Genomic DNA, 9150 nt, shown 5'->3' with positions numbered 1-9150 from the left:
CTTGAAACAAACAAACAAAAAAGCTGTTTTTCCTGTAGTGTAATAATGAGAGAATGATTTCAGTGCCTTCCAGTTAATGCTTTTTTTGCTTTCAGATCCTCTTTCATCCTCTATTAGCTTTTTTTTTTAAGCACTCCATAGTCCCTGTCCGTTGTACCTACAAGTCACCCTTCTTCAGTGATTCATATCTGAACGCCAAATGGAAGATAGATAGTTAAAATGCAATGGCCTTGTATAAGCATTTGGTCAATTTAGGCCCTATGTTATAAGCTGCCTGCTGCAGAGCTTAATCACTGGGTTTGAAGGGGACTGTGCTCTTTATGCTGAGTTTGAACGTAGTCTGGTTGGAAGCAAGTGTTCTGCTTAGGCAGGTGGGCTGGGGGATATATTTATAGCTGGCATCCAAATTACCTTTCTTTGGGAAAGGGAAGACATGAAGGCCTAGAGAAAAAGTGAGTTTTGTAGCAGTAGCATATCTTAAGAGTTTATACAACGTGAGCTGTAATGCATCAAGGAGATGGGAAAATGCTGGGAAGGGAAGGGGAAGAAAAGGCAGTAAGTGAACAGGGCTGCGAAACTCTCTCTCCAGGGCTTTCTCCTGCTCTATGGGCTTGATCCTGGCACTGCTATCTCTGGTGCTTCACAGGGCTGCACCGAGGCTTGGGAGCCTCACCTCGGCTGAGAGAGGTACATCTCTCAAGGTGGGGCTGCTAGGTCTGTCTCCCTGACTTTCTGGTTGAATGCTGGCTTAGGCACAAACTTCCAGCTCCCAAATCACACCTGTTTCTTGACACCTGCCTAGCACAGAAGAACATAGTTTGCAAATCAAACCGAAGGCTTATACCTTTTGGAGAATGTGTATTGAGCTGCCTTTAAAGAGTGATAGCAAAGAAAGTTTAGTGTGGCCAATACTAGAAATTTTTCTCAAAAAAGAAAATACCATCTATGGTGGTCAAATAGCATCCATGCACAGAAAGGCCACGGTGTCAGTTATGAAGATGAAACTGTCTCTTTGTTGGTTTCCTCAGACCCAGGAGTATTTACAGGGCAAGTTCACTTTTTAATTTATGAACGCACAGATCATCTGTTCTTGTACGCTCAGTACCTGTTTGGGGAATGAGCTGCTGTTCACGATCTGGGTATGAGCCCCACTGTGCACAGGTGAGGGTTTCCATGACTCACCTCTCAGCTGAGCTGCTGAAGCATCTTGCTGTGGGGAAGACGGTCACATGCTGGTCTTGAATGCTTTTCATTTGAGACACTTAAATGCTTATGCAAAGTCCAGTTTAGAATATTCAGCTAGAAAGTACCGAGTGACACTTTTATTTAGCTAGAAAGTACTTGCCCCAAGGAGTAAGTTAGAAAATATGTTCAATCAAGCCAACATTTCAGGTACTTTGGTCTAAATGTAGAGCAATTCCTTACTAAAAGGAATGATGTGACATTATTTTTCACTGCACTGCTACTTAAGAGGCTAATGCCCTTCCTTTTTTATCTGTTCTAAATGCTTAATAAAGACAGGGCACCGAAATAGTCACGCTTCGTATTCACATGTCACCGCAGTGCACGTCTGTTTACACCACACGGTAGTGGCTGGTGGTAGCGGTGCAGTATCTGGAACAGAGAGCATCGTTGTTCTGGGTCATTGGGAGGTTCATTTTCCTTCTCACAGGTACCATTTTAGTGGTTGCACACCGAGATGTTTGCATAATGAAGGCCTGGAGCTCTTGCTAGAACGTGCTACCAATGTAGCCTGGAGCATGTAGAGGTTTTGTGATGAGTTGGCTGACCTCTGCTTACAGAGCCATGCTTTAGTTCCCTTTTACATCCTGTGCTGAGTCAGGAGGCTTTATCCTGTTAATTTATTGTCATTGGCCAGGGAAAGTTAACTTTAATATCTTTAGCTTTCTGGAAAATAAGTCACTGGTTATATTTTCTTTCTTGTTGCATTTTCACTGTTGAACTAAATGCAGGTGTCTGGTTAACACCTCCCTATATATGAGAGGCTGGGAAAGTAGCACCCAAATAACAGTGGGTGTCATCGTGGGATCACTGCTGAGACCTTACAGGGATGTATGGCATGCTTGTTTACATTGCGGTGACCTGCACTGTGGTTCTCTGGTTTGCTCCCCATCTTTTGAGAAAGCCTGTCAGACTTTGAGGTTTCCCCGTAACAGCATCTCACGTTGTCTGAGGACTGGGTTTGTTAGTTGGTCAATATCCTCTTTTTACTTTCTTGTTTACTCAGCACAGCAGCTTGTCTTCTGGCACAAAACGTGTTCTGGTGCAGCTCTCAACTGAGGGGTGTAAAAAGCAGTACAGTCCAGAGGAGCCACAGAACAGAGCTGAAAAATGTTCTAGCTTGTGAAGCTATCTGCTGAGACTGTTGTGCTGCAAAATCAATTGTTCAGACTGATGCTCTGTGTAAACTTTGAGGTATCTTCCCCTTCTGATTTATAGGCTTGAAAATGTTGAAAAGTTCAATTTTAACACTTTCAGCCTTACTTTTTATGGTTCAAAACTACTTTTGAACAATAAAAGCAAGTTTAATAGATGATAAAAATTCCAGGCTTGAGAGAAAAAAAAAACACTTTTATTTATGTTCACTACCTTTCTATAAGGCACTAACAGCCCTAACAGCACACTAATTTCTGTTGCAGTTGTACCAATAACGAAATGCTATCTTGAAACACTTAAAACAGAGAACCAAAATCCAAATCTAGTGTGATCTAAAGCCTACTGGAATTTGGAGAAAAACTACCTCTTGTCTTCAATGAATGTTACGGTACGGTAGAAAGGCTTACAGAAGTGTGAGTTATGGCTCAAGTAGTTCCTTTTGTTTTCCTTACACTTTCCTTCCAGATCAGTGGAGGACGAGAACTACTTCTTTGTCATTGGGATTCTCTAGGACTTTATTTTACATAGTGGTTACTGTATGTCTGAAGCTGACCTTTTATATAAGCGGTGGCTGTTGCTGGGTGTACTGTGCTCTTTTTCCTCTGCCCCACACACAGTATGTTTCAGCTCTTCCAATGGCTTGAAGCCATCACTGTTTCTAGGAAAAACAGTGGTTTAATGGTATTCATGGATGAGACAGGATAAATGCTCCCAGTGAGAGAAGATGGTTGAATTTTTGTTGTAACTGCAAAGCTATCTTTCACCATCATGTTAAGATTGTCAGTGCGGTTCACAAGTTGGCTTTGAGTTCTTTGCTTCTGAAAAAAAAAAAAAATGTGGTTGAGAGAAACATCTCTTTCTGTGGCTAATAAGAGAATTTTGCTCAGTACTTCCTTGATATGAACTACATTACACTTAAGAATGAGAAGATCATTTTCATAAAATACTAAATGCTTTAACAGTTATGGCCTATTTTTCCTATCAGTGCCAACCACAGATCACTCTTGTGAAGCTGTGAGCGCCACATGACCAATGAGCTAGCCAAGGTCCATGGCATGACTTGGGTCCAAAAAGCTGATCAAGCACGTAGTCTGTGGCTATAGAGGCTTGTGCTAACTCTCACTTATTTTTGATAGAAATGCAAAACCTCATTTTTACTTCAGTTCGATAATAGTTCAATAATTGTTCAATGTTGTAATAAAGAAGAAACCATACTTTTAGGAGTTCAGGGAGAGAATAATAGTACCTATTAAGCTTCACCTTTTAGAATTTGGAGGACACTTCAGTCATTCATGAATGTGTGCAATATGCAAATTCCAGCACCAAAAAAAAAAAATCTCCCGGGAGGATTTCTGCTTAATGGCTGGACCTCGTAACTTTGCCATCACTATTTTTTTTGTACAGTTTGGTTCAGTGCACTTTTAACTTGTTTTAGTCTTTGCTCGCTTTCTTCATCTCCAGTTAAGTAACAAAAAGGAAATGAAATATAGGTCAAACAATCTTAATTAAGTTGGTTAATACTTCTAGTGACTAATGGTGACTTGCTGTGGATTGCCAAAGAGAGATGGGAGGAAAAACCTGAGAGGATTTCTAAGTAACTTTCCATGTTGAAATATCTCTTTGGGGAGTGTTCGTTTGTACACTTGATGTGTTTATCCTATGAACCTCCTACTAGTGGCAGTTTTTACCCTGTCGTCATGGATGGACATCTTGTTTCAGAGTAAAAATTTGCATTTTCACAACTTGGGTAAGAAATTTCACCTCCACTCTTATCTATTCCTTCCCCCTCCCCTCAAGGTACATCTCATTGCAGACACTGAGAGAGTTTGAATCATTGCAACTGCCCAAGTAGTGTAAAGTCCTGTGGGAAGAACATTTGTTATGTCTAGGCAAGTGCACATAACTAGCCAGATGCTGATGCTTTGTTTAATGTTATATGTCTAATGATATTTGAGAGATACTTAACATAAACCACATATGCATCAGGCTGCTAGCGTTTGATTGAAAGTAAGAGTTCTTTTAAAACAAGTGTCCTGTATTCTTGTAATACTTTGACTCCATGCCAGTTCAGAAGGGTTTGGATAACAGTCACCAAACACTTGCAGTGAAACATATTAGGGAGGCATTTTTTTTCCCAGCAAAGTGTAAATCTTTTGTCCCTTTGAAAAATAATGATTTTTTTTACATGATCCAAGATTTTCTCTGTGAATAGCTAAGGTTCAGAAAAGGAGTTTTAAGGGTATATGAGGATAAGCAAGACAGTTGTGTTATGCAACAGAATCTGTAAGAGTCAAGGTAGAAGGACCTAGAGCTGTTGTTTCCTTGGAAAAAGAGCAGGACCCTTGGACAGATAAGTCCAACCCAGCTGTTTTGGCAACTACAGTTTAAACCTCCCCTTAGGAAAGTCCCCCATAACATAACTCTGCACTGCTGTAAAGCTACAGTGACTGCAGCACTTGAGAAGGCCAGTGTCCGTGGCTACTCTGCCAATGCTCATATTACAATCAATAAATTATGTTAACTAACATCTATTAAACACAAACATGGTTGTCTTTTTTTTTTTTCCCCTGTTTAGCAATCCAAAACAAGCAGGTGTTACTGGATAGCTTTAAGCTAGTCTTCCAGTAATACATGACAAAATCCCAGTTGTCAAACATGTACTAAGTAGCCCGGAGTGATCAAGTGCTCTAAATGTCAAGTCTGGTTTAGTAAAACCTTCAGTCATTGAGTTCTAGGTCAGCCTCAAACTTTACCATTTCACATTACTTGGTTCTTCCTTATATTTTCTTTTTAGTTTGTTTTGCTTTTTTTTTTTAATGTCGACTTGAGGAAGAAAACACAGAACAGTTGAGGAAAAGATGCTTTACATTTTCTAAAATATTTTCTAATTTTTAGACAAAACTATCATTGTGTTTCACTGGAATTTATGAATACCTTCAGCCCACCTAAAACTTCACTTCTAATTATATTGTGATTTTTTTTCTTGCCTGTCTCTATTCCTGTTTACAAATTGACAAAATCTGGAAAATGTCACACTCTCTCCCTTTCATAGTTGCCAAGGCATGACATGCTTTTCTACTTTGAGTTAAATATTTTTAAGTGCAATCACTTATTTGTTAATACCGGAAGGCAACTTGATGTTCAGGCTGTGGATTCAGGTCAGAGGTTCATTTCTCCCACCAGGCATATAATTTCTCTGTAATTGCATCTAACAAATGTCTTTCAACAGTATTTCTATATCTGTTCCTCACAAGGTGCAACATATAATTATTGAAAATTAATTTCCTCCTTCAGAGAGGGATTTTTGTTAATCAGTCATGCAAGTGCTGAAGTGAATGAAATCACTGTATTGCATCACAGTAATGCCAGAGGTATTGAGCAAGTAATGTGTGGAACTTTTATGCTTGGGATTTATTGTACATCTCATCACTGGGGATTATGCAATGACTAAATCCCCTGGTTTGGCCCTGTTCCCTTGAACTGGTGCCTTCTCCTGCACTTTGCTCTGCCCTAAACAACTGGAAATTACAGAAGGGGATTTCCCTTTAGTACTCTTTTTCCCTAGTTGATCAGCTGTGTTGCTATAATTCTTTATTTTCAGCAGTCTGGCCAAGAGCAGTAATATTAATAAAACATCTCTTTGTGAAGAGAGCTTAAAATAATAATAATAAAAAAGGTAATTTTCAATTTAAATAAAAATTGGCAATGTGATTCTCATTGTAGGCAAGAGGTAAAGATATTATAGGCAGTGTCTAACATCAAGGTAGGTAAGAGATTTAAAAAAATAAAGTTGTTTACTATTAGACCTAAACCCATAAAGAAGTCACTATAAACTGTAGTGTATCAATCAGTGATTACAGTGTCCCTCCTCTGTCTCTCTCTTCAGAAGTTAGTGGTATGTTTTAAGCCTTGCATCCACATGACTCTTCTGGGTACTCATGGAACCACATGGCCAAGTATATCACCATTGTGGGTCCCCATTTTCAAAAAATTTCAAGCAGTTTTCCAAATCATGAGCAGTTCTGAATTCTGTGTGTGTATACAGCTTCTCATATGCAGTTTCCCCTGATGTGTCCTCTTCTTTTACAGCTCTAACTGAACTGCTGTACAGCATTACTACCTAGTTTGTGTTACTTCATCTCTTAAAATATATACAGTAGGGGTGAGGCCTGTTCTCCAACTTTGACCTCTGGAACAAAAGCAGGGCAGTTTTAAGAGAGGCTGAAAACTTTGTGGATCCATGCTATGGCATTTTGTCTTACTGCAAGCATATCAACAGGGAGGGAGAGCTGGGATGTGATAGGGGCTAATGAGGGAGCAAGAAGAGGAAGGGAAGCTTTTCAACTTGTAACAAAGGAAGTGTCAGAAGAGACAAGAAACTAAAAAGAAATAGTTAGTCATGACAGAAATGTCAAGTGGGAAAACTAATAATAATAATATGGGCTTGACTGTGGCTTGGGGAGGAACCCAAATTTTAAAGATCATGATCAGAGCAGTATTGTGTCCAGTTAAGTTTGGAACATCTCCAAGGCTATTCAAACTGGGCTTTCACATCCCCTCTGGGCCCTGTCCCAGTGCTTCACCACCATTGCTGTGAAGAGAATTTTTCAGTGTCTGATGCAAATTTTCCTTCTCACAACTTGTGGCTGTTGCTTCTTCTGCTTTTTTCCATGCCTTTCTGAGGAGACTTTGGGTAAAGGCCCACCCACACAGCCTTGTCGGGGAGCAGCAGCATTCCCCAACATGGCGGTCCTTGCTGAGGCAGCTAGGAGTGCAGTGACCCCAGGGAGCACTGTTGGCCCGCACTCAGTACACAGCCCTTTGCTATAGGGCCTCTTGTGCAGCTCCCCAGTTATCCCAGTACTGGGACATTAAACAATGTTTTGGTCCAGCACTAGCCACCTGCAGCTGGGCCTCCAACAGACCTTTAGCCCTTTGATTGCTGCCTCAGAGCCTGAGGGCCTGGTCTTTCAGCCATGCTGCAGTCACCTGCCAGGTTCCTATAGCCCCATCTGGTCACATAGGTGCTGAGAGAGGCCGAAAGTCTCGTTCGGTTAGGGTGGACAGCAGTCACCCTCCCCTCATCCACTGGGAATCATCACTTTCTTTGAACATGTAAGCACCTCCCCCCCCCCCCATTTTTTCCCTTTTTGTTTGCATTATCAAGTTGTAAAGACAGATAAGATATTCTTGAGAGTTACGTCAGGACTTACCTAGCAACTTTCTCCAGCCATTTGCATTATGGCTTTTGTTGATTTTTAACTATGTGCAAATAAATTGAGGGTACTTTGTACACACTAAGTACAAACAAAGTGAAATTTTCTCCTGAAGCTGAGGCCCTTACGATGGCATTTGTTTTAAATTTTAATCTAATTTCCTAAATCAAATAAACTTTGGCATGAAAGGAGCAGCAGTTGCCTGTGACACTAGGCACAACACCAGTGAAGGGCTCTGACAGGAACCAGAGGTGTGATGGAAACTGCCTGAGGGCAGAAGCATCCGGAGAACATTAGATGGACCATGTCATTGCTCTGGTGTCCAAACTGCTTGTGCTTAATCAGGATTAGGCAGGGGTGTCAAAGATCTGGTGAAAAGACTGTGTCCAAAAAGCACTGTTTGGAAAGGAAATACAGCTGTAGAGTCAGAAGGTAGACTTGAGGTGCAAGGCTACTTCCATCTAGGTGATGGTATCAGTAATAACATGTTAAGCTGAAATGGTCTAGGTAATGGTGTCAGAAGCACTGAATTTGAGTGGGGTGGTGGGGGAACAGATTTGGCACAAATGAGGAAAAAGGAATTTGGGGTGAGTTGTTTACTTGGGAAGAGTTTAGGCAGAGGAAGGAGATGCAGGAGCGATGAAAAGGTGGGTTCAAGAAAAGATTAAAAAAACAAAACAACAACAAAAAAACCAACAACCAGGGAATAAGGTAGGAATGAGGTGGAGAAGAAGGAACGGGATGATCTTATGCCAGGAGGAGTACAGCTGCTTCAAGGCAGTGGTGATGCTGTCCTGTGGTCCTAAGCCCCCAGAGAAAATGGGGGCAGACCCTGAGGACAACCCACTGGACTATCCACCAGGACTATCTGAAAGGTGACATGGCAGGCTGGACTAAGAAGAAAACTTGTAAGACTTGCTTGGAAACTTGTAAAGAAGGATAGGTTTCTACTTTAACACTCAGTGCAGGAGGAAGAGCAGCAGAACTGCAACTTAATAGTACTTACTAGTTACTCTTTTTAATAATAATTTAATAACGTAAGAATTATGTATTAATGCTAATGTATTAATACTGTTAATAAGTAATATAATTGCAACTCAGTACTACTTAGTGATACAATTGTGTAGTATTGTGTAGTAATATTGTCTAATAGCAATGTTTTTATTAGCCAAAATGTCAGTTTTCTTTTTTAAGATGTCCTGCCTAATCAATAAATGTTATAGTCCTGATCAGTTATATCTTGAGTATCCAATTTAAAGGGAGAAGAGTTGGACTTAAGGGATAACAAGTATGTTATCAGTAAAGGAGACAAACTGATCTCCTTTTTAGAAGGTTTTGCTAGCATTTTTTTAAACTGTTGTTTGCCTAGTACTTTTGATGATTGTGATGCTAGTCTATGGATAAGAATGTGAGGTTACTATCTCAACAATCTTAGAAAATTCTCTTTCCAAAGTAGATGGACACCTTACTAGTATCAATGCTAGAGTGAAATGGGAGGGTGGAAGCGGAGGAATGAGGGTTGATAACCTAATGCCTA

The sequence above is a fragment of the Anser cygnoides genome, chromosome 9, assembly GCF_040182565.1.
Source record: "Anser cygnoides isolate HZ-2024a breed goose chromosome 9, Taihu_goose_T2T_genome, whole genome shotgun sequence".
Lineage (NCBI taxonomy): Eukaryota > Metazoa > Chordata > Aves > Anseriformes > Anatidae > Anser > Anser cygnoides.
The sequence above is the reverse complement of the archived record's forward strand: the minus strand, read 5'-3'. Positions refer to the sequence as shown.